This window comes from Ambystoma mexicanum, chromosome 11 (assembly GCF_040938575.1).
Source record: "Ambystoma mexicanum isolate Mex_15411 chromosome 11, UKY_AmexF1_1, whole genome shotgun sequence".
Lineage (NCBI taxonomy): Eukaryota > Metazoa > Chordata > Amphibia > Caudata > Ambystomatidae > Ambystoma > Ambystoma mexicanum.
Window position 1 is genome coordinate 684396772 of NC_090934.1, and position 12437 is coordinate 684409208.

Below are 12437 nucleotides of genomic sequence, written 5' to 3' on the forward strand. Positions count from 1 at the left end.
TGAAACCTGACTCCAAGCATAACACCTGGTATGACTGATCTAGCAGCCCTGGAACGCAAGTGCAGAGCTGCTGAACAGAAGTGGCAGACCTCAAGCTCATCCTCTGAAAAACTAGTCTGTGGTCTTCTCCAAAGGCAATATCATTTCTCCAGTTGCTCCAAGACGAGGGCTCACATCCAGGCCTGCATCTCTGGAGCTTCTAACAACACATCTGAACTCTTTAAAATCTGCAAGGAACTAGCCAATCCATCTGCAGTCTCTACCTCACCTCTTCCTTCCCAGGCCCTCTGCCCTGCACTGACCACCCACTTCACTGATAAAACTTAGGACAACCTGAGTTCTCTCTCATCCTCCCCTTCCTCATCCCCTCCCCTGCTGCCTTTCGCTCCTACTCCTCCCTCATCCACGCTTTCGTCCTCTCCTTCTATCGCACGGGATGAGGTCACTAGAGTTGTCAGCTCTATGAAGGTCGCTTACAAACAGGTCTCCCCTGCTCTTCCAGAACTATTAAGGACAATATCGGCTTCCTTGGCACTGCACTTGTGGACATCTGCAATCACTCTCTTGCCACTGGGTCTTTCCCCTCTTCCCTCAAGCACTCTCTTATGCACCCCCTCCTGAAAAAGCCTTTGGCAACCCATCATGTCCGGCTAACTACCACCCCATCTCTCTCACTCCTTGGGAAAGTCCTGGAGAAGTTGGTCTTCTCCCAACTGGTCCAGCATACTGAGCTTGTTGGTTGCCTGAACGACCATGAATCTGGAATCCGGCATCCAGAGGCACGGAAACTGCTCTTCTGAACACAAATGAAGAATTGCTTGCATCTTTGGACCTCAACTCACCTGCTGTTCTCATTCTATTCGATCTCTCCTCTGCCCTTGACACGGTTAACCACTCCATCCTCATAAAACAGCTCCATGATACCCTTGGTATCTCGGAGCAGGCACTGGACTGGCTGACCTCCTTCCTCACTGACCGACCCTCCCATGTTATACTGTGTTCTTTCTCTTCTCCCATTTCTATCTCCACCTGTGGCTTCCCCAGGGCTCTAACCTTTTGCCCCGGCTCTTTAACATCTATCTCGCTCCTCTCAATCACCTTTCTCCACTTTCTCACCACACTTCCAGTGTTATGCAGACGCAACCCAACTCTTCTTCAGACTACCCTCTGCATCTCTTCTGACCTCCTTTGTCATTCCTGACTTCCTGTCCGCTATCCAGTCGAAGTGTGCCTCCAATGACCTCTGTCTCAATGCGAGCAAGACTGAGATTCTTCCTATTGGGGCTCCTGTTCCCTCTTTTCTCCCCTCACTCTGGCCAGCCTCAATGGGTTCTCCCCCTCTCCTTCCTCTGAGATCAGAAACCTGGGAGTTATCTTTGACTCCTCTCTCTCCTTCATTCCGCACATCTTAGAACTTGTCTAGAAGGCTCATTTCCAACTCTACCTCTTCAGACACATCCTCCCTTTTCTCACTTTCCCCCAGAAGCTCAATGTCACCAGAGCTCTGGTCATCCCCATGCTGGACTACTACAACAGTCTCCCCTTAATCTACCTTCGTCTTCTATACGCCCCCTCCAGCTAATCCAGAATAGGGCTGCAAGACTTATCCTTGACCTTAAGCCCAGGGACCATATCTCTCTAGCCTTAAAATATCTCCACTGGCTCCCGGTTGCTACAATGATTAAAATGTAAACCCCTCAGTATCTGGGGGTCCATGCTATCTGCTACTTGCTCTCACCAAATACTCTCCTTCCAGATCCCTCCGATCCTCCGGCTCAAACTCTCTGCTTGTCAAGCGCTTCTCCAATCAGAGAGCGGGTGGCTGTTCCCTCTCCTTAGTTGGCTCCCTTCTCTGATACAGCTTCCCCCTTTCTCTCCATCTTGAGCCGGATCACCTCAGGTTCCACCAGCACCTTAAGACTTTTCTCTTTTCCTCCACCTTCCCTCGCTCCCTACCGTGCTACACCCTACAGTAGCTGTGATTGGTGGCCTGGGCTCTTTTGTGTCCTTTTGCATCCTGGCCTTCTGTCTGATCATCAGCAGCCCTCCCCTACACTTGCCTTCAGGCACCACTCGGCCTGTGCTGCGTCACAGGCCTGCATTTATTGATGGGCTGGTGGCACGCCCTCCATCCAGTGCTCACTGTCTGGCACTTACCTGTTGCCTTAACAACAGGCTCTTGCACCTTCCTGTTGCCTTAAAACTACCTCCCTGACACTTAACCCCTCTTGGATCCTCTAGAACCTACCCCACATGCAAGGCAAACTAAAATGACGTTAGTTTGCCTTGCAGGTGCAAGCTGAATTTGCAATTCTCCATGTATGCGCAGCTCCTTAGCCAGAGATCGAAGCTCTTTTAATGTGGGCCTCCTGACAGGTTGACCTTTAGAGTGCAAAAATAATGTGGATGCCATGTGTTTTTTTATGTGTTATGAGATATTTAAAACTAAGAAAACCCACGCTATCCTGCTGTAGCAGCCCTGTAGTTAGGGTTAAGTTGCTCAACTCATAGGAAGAAAACTTTTTGGGCGGCTTATAAATTGATCCCCCCTAAACGAATCCTCACGAAAAAAGTATATGGCCTTGACAGATTGATCCTGCAAAGTTTGGTGCAGTTTCGTAAAGGGGGAGCAAAGTTATAGGGGGGTCCTAAAATGTGTGGTTTTTCCCATAGATGCAATGGAAACATTTTTTTTCACGTCTACGGCCCAAACCGCTGGACAGATTTTCACCACATTTGCAGCAGAAGCGGCGGCTTGGTCCCGAAAGCGTGTTTTTGTAAATTTGGTGTAAATCTGTTCCATATTTTGTTTTTATTATGACCAAAAAATAGGTACAAAGAAATATGCGATATCTGGCTTCAGTCCTTGGACTCACTTCCCTGTCCATTCCGCGGACGGGCCCCAATTGGTCCAGAGGACGGCGTCATGTCCGCAGACTTCGGGTGCGCCCGCTGATTGGTCAATCAAAAAAGTGACATGAGGTGCATCATATTCTTGGAAATGGCCGCCATGTTGGATTCGTGGACAGCGGCCGGTATCTGCGGATATCGCGGTAAAACATAAAAAAACACAGCATTGCACTTTTCAAACTAAAGAAACAATCTCTGGGGAGGTGAGGGGTGATCAGGATGGGATGGGATATGGCCTTAAATAGCCAAAAAATGGGTGTGTTTCTTCTCCCAGGTCTGCGAAAAAAAACAGGGCTTTCCTGTGATGTCCGCGAACATATTAGATGTTTTGTGGGCATCTATGCTTATTTGTCCATTACAGGGTTAAACTGCATGAAATTTTGGAATCTCATTCTAGAACTGATTCCAAATGGTTTTGAAAAGTGTGGCGCTGTTTTGTCAAGAGGGAACAAAATTAGAGGCGGGGTCCCAAAATACTGTAAAGGCTTATAAATGTGGTGCTATTTGATGAAATTTGCACAAAAGTTTGCAAAAGGATTTTCGATCTAGGTATAAATGTTTTTGCAATGTTTGGTGGTATTTTGTCAAGAGGGGGCTAAATTAGAGCAATTTGTTGCTGTTTGATGACTATGGACAAAGGTTTTCAGAAAGATTAGAGAACCAACCTTAAATGTTCGTGCAACGTCTGAATGGATTTTGTCCAGTGGGGGCTAAGTTATATGTCTATTGTATGTATGTACATTTTGCCACATTTGAAAAATAAAACATGGGCGGAGTTCCAGCAAACTGGTGTAAGGAGCATTGGCAAGGTCCTGAAAGCATGGTTTTGCAAATGTGTCCGTGTTTTATTTTTTGACAAGTGCCATAATGTAAGTACAAAAAATAGTGATATACCTTTGGTGACTGAGGTATAGCCTGTGGCCATGGGCAGTGGCCAGATTGTCTGGGTCATGGTATAAGGTCATGACCCGAACTATCTGGCTACTGGCCATGACCACGAGGGACGACAAATGGGGATAAAGTGGCCATGTCCACTACGTGGTAAATCTTTTTTCGAAATTAGGATCAGTTTGAAAGGAAAATAAAATGTGATTGTGGTAATATGGTCATAGGGCTCTCTCTTCCCCTTCTGCAGGATGCCATGGAAAGGGAAGAGGGGCTCTGTATGGAGCCCGCCTTCCCTGTCCATGGTGGCCATCTTGGGAAAGGATTTTCCTTCCTACAGTGAGACAACCTTTTTTTGTTGTTTTTTGATCTTTTTCTTTTTTTTGCAGGAGAGGTTAGAAAATAAGGTGGGGAGGGAAATGAGGGAAGAGTCACCAAGCATCAAAATGGAAGGGCAGGTGGACAGGGGAAGATGTTGCACGTGTGTTACATCTAAGGTGGGGGCAGTGTTTCTCATGCGCCTTCATTACAGGTTAAAAAGCACTTTGAAATTGCCCCCCCATGCAGAGTGATGTATACAGAGAACTGTTGTCGTCGAAAGATATGAATCAACAGACTCTTTTATTGCTTTCAAGGTAGGTGATGGGACTTTGTGTCCCACAGAAGTAGGCTGTGTGGTTACAGTACTGGTTGATTACGATGAGGTGTAGGAAGACAGCATACTACTTGCTAAGAAAGGAACAGCCTTTCTGAGAGTTCTGCAATGGTTGGATTGGGTGTGGCGGCGCATGGAGGTGGTCCCGTAGGAGTACTGTCGAGGTAGTCTGCAACTGAGTACAGTGCATTTCACTTTGGGAGCGTTGGCACATTCCCAACAATGGTAAAGAAGCACCCCACCCCTGATTCTCTCTTGGTGCTAGAGGTAAGCACTGCCTCTAACTCATCTTCTTGCTCCTCTTCATCGTCTTTGGAAGTACTGTGCTTTTTTGTCGTGTAGATCCTCCAGCTGGTGATGGTGGCTCTTGGGTAGAAGGAATGGCAACAGCTACCATTTTCAAGATAAATAGCAGTTTTGCTAATATTCCTCCAAGTATGTACTGTGTTAATGAGATAATGAGTAATAATAGTTGTAGAAGCTGTGCAGGGGGAACATTTTGTGCTTGAAAGTTCCTAGATCAGTAGAAAGTGCAGTTCCGAACTGTCTGCAAAGCACAGACACGATTGCACGATTGCGAAGTGTGGACGTGTTCGCGTCATCATACCGCGCGTGAGCGTGCGGTCACGTGACACTGTCCGGAAGGTCTGCGATGACATCAGATGTTCGCGAACATCGACAGACACAAAAATAGTGGAAAAAGTTGCAAAAAGTGTATAGAAGTGTTAAAAATGATGCTAGAAGATGGGAAATGGCAGAGTTTTAAGGTGCAACTTTGTACATTGGACACAAATTTTGATATACTGGGGTAGGTATGATATTATTAAGTTGTAGGAAATTCGCATGCACTGGTAAAAACTCATGAAATTCACTGAAAAAACTTTGTTAAAAGGTGCATTATGGTTAAGTTGCGCTAAAACAAACCTATGAAATTCACTGAAAAACTTTGTTAAATGGAAGTTATTTTTAGGTTGCACTTATAAAAACCCATAACATTCACTGAAAAAACTTTGCTAGAGGGAAGCTATGGTTAAGTTGCACTAATAAAAACCTGTGAAATTCAATAAAAAACGGTGTTAAAGGGACTTTATGGTTAAACCGCAAAACCTCAGAAATTCACCAGTTATGGTAAGCAGGGGGGATGGCTGAAGGGCGTGGCCACTGATGATGCATGAAGGCCATGGCTAGTGGCCCCTTAATGTGGTAAAATATAAAGGGGACATGGCCATGGCTAGTGTCCGGTTACTGTTGTAAAATATACAGTGGGCACAAACGAAAGGTGTGGCCACTTCCCACTTAATGTGTTGAACTATACAGTGAGCACAGGCAAAAGGATTGGGCACTGGCCGTAGCATGTCAGTGTCTTAATCTAATCAGAGATTCCATCAGTGATGTCATAGATGATGTAATTAGTGATGTCACCAGTGATGACATCACAAATGTCATAATTGTGGTCATAGGCTGCACAACAGGGGGCACGAAGGTAAGGTTGCTTTCGACTAAATTTCAGGGGTTTTGTTCTGTTAAGTTCTGACCTTAACGTCCCTGCAAGTAAAGTGTGTTCCTTGAATATATATATATCAGAGAAAAAAAACAAGTTGCCTAGATATGTGATGTCATCAATGACATTTGTGATGTCCTGGGTGTTAGTGTTAGCAGTGCACAGTAGTGGTGAGTTATGGTTGCTTAGTTTACATAACTGGCACATTTCTGGGGGTTTCAGTTTTACTTGTAAACATAACATCCCTTTAACAAAGTTTTTTCAGTTAATTTCATGGGTTGTTACCAGTGCACCCTTAATTTTCTACAAGTTCTTTATATTATACTTACCCCCAATGTAGCAGTTGTAGAGTCTGCGGACAGCATGTATGTCTGCGGACATCAAGTAGCATTCACAAAGACCAGAAGCACAGGGGAGAACAAAACATTTTCTACCCTTCAACCATCAAACTCATTAGCATAAAACAACATTACGTATATGTGCTACACCGAAATATACATTTTTGTACAGTCATCATTTGAAAATGTACACATAATTTGATCATGTAGCACACAACATAATGGAATGCACAAAGCACAAACCATAACTGTACACCTCATGTTATCACCTCAGTACAAATCTGCATACAGACTCACATACACCAGGTACTTATTGAAGAATAAACTCTTACTAAATAGTAAGTACACTGCATTTATTGTTGTATTATTGCTATTATATAAACATTTCTTATAAGTAAAAAAACTTATTTTCACATAAACGGCAAACACACTTGAATGGCTGAAAGAAAACTTCCCAAAAGAAGAAATTAGTGATGAAAACATCTCTAATGGTATACAATACATCTTTTAATAAAAATAAATAATATAATTTGTACATACCTCACTGAAATAAAAATCTTTTTTTTTCTTATAGTGCATAGTTTTCACGAAGAAACAACACCCCACTTTAATAATGTAGAATCCCAACAGTCAGAAAGAGAAGCCCTACCCCCAACTGTACATAATGTAATCATGATGATGTCTGCAAAATTGGGGCAAATCAGTAAAGACTTTAAGAAACTTTTAAATTAAGGCAAAATTCATGTGATAAAAAAATGTCATTATCAATGTTCCCCTTGCAAGTTAACCATAACCCTTTTTCACTGAATTTCATGGGTTTTTACCAGTGCACCCTAATTTGCTACAACATCCTAATATCATACTTACCCGCAATATACCAGCATTTTCGGCTGATCTAGAAATGTTCAACTTACAACTGTTTAAGTATTTATTAAGATAGTTGGATCATACAGAGCAGTTCAAGGAATCTCATGGTAGTTAGAACAGTATAACAACATTTATTAAACACATCTGTAAAAAATACAATTAATCAATCTAGAGACAATGATACATACATTCATTCAGATAAAAACTATCTGCTGTTGGTACTCGTAAATTGATCAATAAAGAAAAGAAAAGAGAATCAAGGCTCTTAGTTTTCATTCGGGTTATACACATATATAATTTGTTATTTTCATCTAGCCTGGTATCACAATGTTATACTAGGTATAGCTCTCAACATGTTTCTGTTCACTATTGTAATTCTGGAACATTCATCATGAGTAGATGTAGAAGTCACATGGGCTATTAGGAAGTGCAGTCTAAGTCTTCCTCTCTTTCAGCTGTATCAGCAGAGACTCTCTGAATTGTTAGGTAAAAACAAACAATGTAGTGTGCTCTAAATGCTCAAATTAATGTTTTTAAGTCAGAAAAGTACTATATAACTAGTATCAAGAGAATGATTACCTGATACTGTTAGTGGGTGAATATCCAAGTGATTGGAAAATCTTCGGAGTAACTAGTAAATAATAGACTCCACCAGTAGTATCTATAAGAGGATACATGTAAATCAGATTAGCCCTTCATTCGCTCCAGTTTGACTCCCCATTCATCTTAGCCATATTTAGCAGTATATTTATTACAGTTCAACCTACCTTCATAAGGTTAGATTCAATTAGCCCTCATTGCACGAGGGAGTTGCAATAGCTCATAGGTTCTCCTTGGTAATAACAGTACTTTTATCCGTCTGAGCTTCAGTTTCTGTGTGTCCAGGAATCACTATTTAGTCATTCTGACTGGGGTAATAGAAAAAGTTCCCATCAAGGCATGGTTTTATTACCCTAGTAGCTGAGTAGTCTCAACTATTATGAATAGGAATGATTCACTTTTCACCTGGAGCATCTTATTTATCAGTCGTGCTTTAGCCTCATTGCCCTGTTTAAAACGATGAAGTAGATTTTTATAAATCACTTTGTAGAGTGTTCTAAAAGGCTGGATATATACAGTTGCAATGTTAAAGATTTTCTCAGTACATAGGGCTCGGCATATTGTTATGCGTGTAATTAACCACATTTACATCTAACTACGGCTTACCTTGGAGCTCTCTGTTCGTTCTTGCTAAGTGTCTCGTGGCAGCTCCTTCAGTCTCTATGATTGTGGTGCTTAAGACTACTTCTATGTTTTTTTGTGAAATGTGCAATCAGGCATCGTATTATCAATCGGCCATCTTGGAAAGGTATAGGTCTATATAGCTTGTATCCTATAGTACTGTCTCTTATTGTTAGTTGGACATGATCCATTGGGTTTACAATCATTATTAACCGGATATGTTGGAGTATTTAAGAATGAAGTTTACATCATGTGAGGAAAATACTATTTAAACCTCACCATTCACGACAACCCATGGTCATCAAGGGAGCCATCTATGTGTGTCCCTTCATATGCATATTATCCCCATAGCCGCCCAGATATGGAGGGTATGTAGCAGAGAAATGGATGATGAAAAATTAAGATTGCCATTTAATAGTCTCTGAAAGGGTACTTTAATTATAATCTATTAGATAGAATGCTATATACTGGGCTCTTCCCATAATCTAACTGTCTCCCCAGTTAGTCTAAACAGTATCTTTCATGCAGGCACAATCCAAGACTTATATCAATAAGTAGATGTCATTTATTTTATTTTATGCCATTAAATGGCTTCATTTAGACCTTGGGTATTGCTTTTATTTTGGTAAATTAGTTCTTGTTCTTTTTGAAAGAGTCCTCTTTCTAATATTTTCATCCTGCCCTTTCACCGTTAGCATTACTATCCAATTAAATGCTTCATGGCCATGATTTTTAGCCATGAAGTGTTTCACCATTGGTGCTTGTTCGATTTTATTTTTCAGACAGCTCCTGTGTTCTGTTATGCGTGTTTTCACTGTTCTACAGGTCTTACCTATACATCTGATCATGTAAATTACATGGTTGGTGTTGCACTTTGTAAAGGTTTCTTGTTCCCATTTTCTGTTGTTACCTATGTCTATTTCTTTTGTTTTGGACATAATTTTGCAGACTCCACAGTTATCGCATGCGTAATGTCCCCTAATGGGATCCAATCCCCATCGTGTAGTAATATTTTCAACCACTGGTGTCTTAATCCTGAGTTTGCTGCTACTTTCACAATTGCCTATTGATTTAGAATGTTTTGTAGATGAAGATTGGAAGAGGCAGTTTGGAAGCTGCAGTTTTAAAAATCATCCAATGTTTTTGAATGATATTGTGTATTGCAAGACTTTGGTTGGTAAAATTATTCACACAAACAATTTTATCCTGTGTAATTTTTTGGCTTTCTCTTCCAGGAGGGCCTCTCTACTGTTGTTAAAAGCCTGTTTTGCTGCCTTTTTAATCAATTATTTGGGGTAACCTCTTTTACTTAGTTTCTTCATAAGGATATCTGCTTCTTCCTCATAGGAACTCTTTCTACTGCTGTTTCTTTTTAGCCTTAATAATTGCCCATAGGGCAAATTGTTTTTTAGGTGTTTAATACGATGGCTTTGGTAGTGTAATATTGAATTACAATCTTTTTTTATGATATGGTTTTACCAATAGCTCACCTCCTTCATGCAAGATGGTCAAGTCGAGGAAGGTAATCGTTTACTTATTGACAGTCATTGTGAATAGTAAATGTCTGTTATGTTTATTTAGCCATTTAAAGTAATCCATCGCTTTTTCCATAGTACCTGACCAGATCACTAGAACATCGTCTATATATCTAGACCAGTCCATAATGTATTGCTTATAAGGGTTAGTGGTATAAATGTGTTGTTTCTCAAACATTTATACATATACATTTGCCAGGCTTGAGGCCATGGTGGCTCCCATTGCAGTTCCCTCAATTTGCTGGAAGAATTCCCTTTTCTTTGAACTCGAAGTAATTTTTAGTAAGTGCGAGTTCTATGCACCACATTATAATTGAGGTGGGGACTGGATTGTTGTCAGTCCTTTCAAGCAGGATTTCTTCAATCACAGCTAAGGTTTCCTGTTGAGGAATGTTAGCATAAAAGGAAATTATATCAATCCCATTAGATAATTTTCATCAGGATCAAATTCTAGATGTTCAAATGTTTTAATCGCCTCGGTTGTATCTTTGAGGTATGATTTTGTGGATCTGCGAACTTGGAGAGGGGTTCAAGTGCAGAGTTTATACCTGCTACAACTGGTCTAACAGGAGGTTTCACTAAGGTCTTATGTATTTTCGGTAGACAATAGAATGTTGGTACCGTGGATTCTGTATTTATCAGGAAAGCGCTTCCTGTTTGCTTATCCATTCTCTGTTTTTGGCTTTTGTTACTTTTGAATCTATCTGTTTAAGAAGTTCTTTAGTGGATCCTCTGTGAGCTTTTTATAAACATTAGTATTCTGTAGTTAGGTCAGACATTCTGTGATGTAATCTGTTACATTAAGTATCACTATACCCCCTGCCTTATCTGCCCTTTTGATTACGATATTCTCATTCTCCATTAAGGTTTTAAGAGCTTCTTTTTCAAGTTTATTAAGATTTAGAAAAATTCTGGTGTTGGTGTTCTCCAGTTTAGCCATGTCTCTCAGTATTTTCTTTTTAAAAAGTATTGATTCTGGGGAGAAGGTATTGTTAGGGGATACAACGAGGAGGCAATTCTTAAACCGGTACAGTTCTTGAGCCTACCTTCAGTTGAATCTTCAGTTTTTTCAGCAAAGAATTCTTTTATGATGATCTTACTCATCAGCTTGTAAAAATCGGCCCTGAACTCAAATGGGTCATGTTGCTTACTGATCACATAGCCTAGGCCTTTATTCAGTACTTGGTGTACCATATTTGTAAGGAGATGATCTGAAAGGTTAACAAGGAGCGATTCCCGCTCCTCGTTTGCCTATGATCGCCGTTCCAGTTCCTTTTGTTTTGTCCCTGGTATTAAAAAAAAGGTATGTTATGTAGTGTTTCTGTTTCCTCTTCCTTGTTCTCTATTTGGTTGCCCTCTTCCCCTATTATAGAGTTTTTTATATTGGAGGTACCCTCTCCTGGGTCGGCTGGGTCGCTGCTATCATTACTCGTACTATACTTTATTAATTTATTTATTACATTTGTTAAACGCCCAGACCCTCGGGTATCACAGCGTTGTTGCAGACATCTTATAATACACTTAACAATATTCCAAAAGTACATCAAATAATAAAGGTACAAAAAGTTGCGTCAATTGCATTATTTACAGTTAGTAGTAGCAGCCTACCCTACGGAGGCATGGATAATATCCTACCGTGGGTGGGTATTTAAGTTTATATATAGTTAACTAGAATTGGTTGAATAGCAGGCCTTGACTGCCCCACCGGGAGTTTCGCCGGTATGCTGCGAGGCATAGGGCCTCTTTTTACTTGGGGGCGGAAGGATACATAAATTCATGCACATTATAATGCTTCATGCAGTGCTGTGTCGGCTTGTGCCTGCTCATTGTAGGGTGCGAAACTGCACGTGCCGTAGTGTGCTCAGCAGCTAAGGCCGGGGCCATCCCTGCTCACTTCCTGGCTACATTGCAGCCTCACTGATCGGATGGACTACCAGTCCCTCCGAACACCCAGCTGAGGGAACACAATGGCTGTAGGAAACAAACTTCCCACCATCCCCGTTACAGGACGGTGTCTGGAGACACCTGTGGGGAATCGATGCTGTGCTCAGGGAACGAGGTTTCACGCTTTCCGAAGACTTGACAGCAACACAAAAACCTATTAACTGCATACTGGGAAACCACCCAACTGCACAGTCGCAAGATTCTGCTGGATGGGAGATTTTGCTGGATGGTGAGTCGTGCCTGGAAAGAAGCATTCTTTTTTAATTGTTCAGCGCTCTAATGATGGCATTGGCACTTGGTTTTGTTAAAATTCGAATGCGCCTTTAAAGAAAAGTATATGCTTACACTTTTCTGCTTCGTTGGGGAAGTGTTGTATCTTTGCTCTGGAGTAGCATGTTTTTTTTTCATCCTTTGGTATGATGCTGAATCACATATTATATCAGGCAGTTTGTCCTCCCTCAGTTTCAGCAGATCAGGACCGAAAACAGAAGCTGCAGTTTTGGGCTTCAGCAGCTCTGCTGGTTGTTGCTCTGCTTTCAGTATTTCTAGGGATGTATGGTTTCAGCAGGCACTGGCAGGTG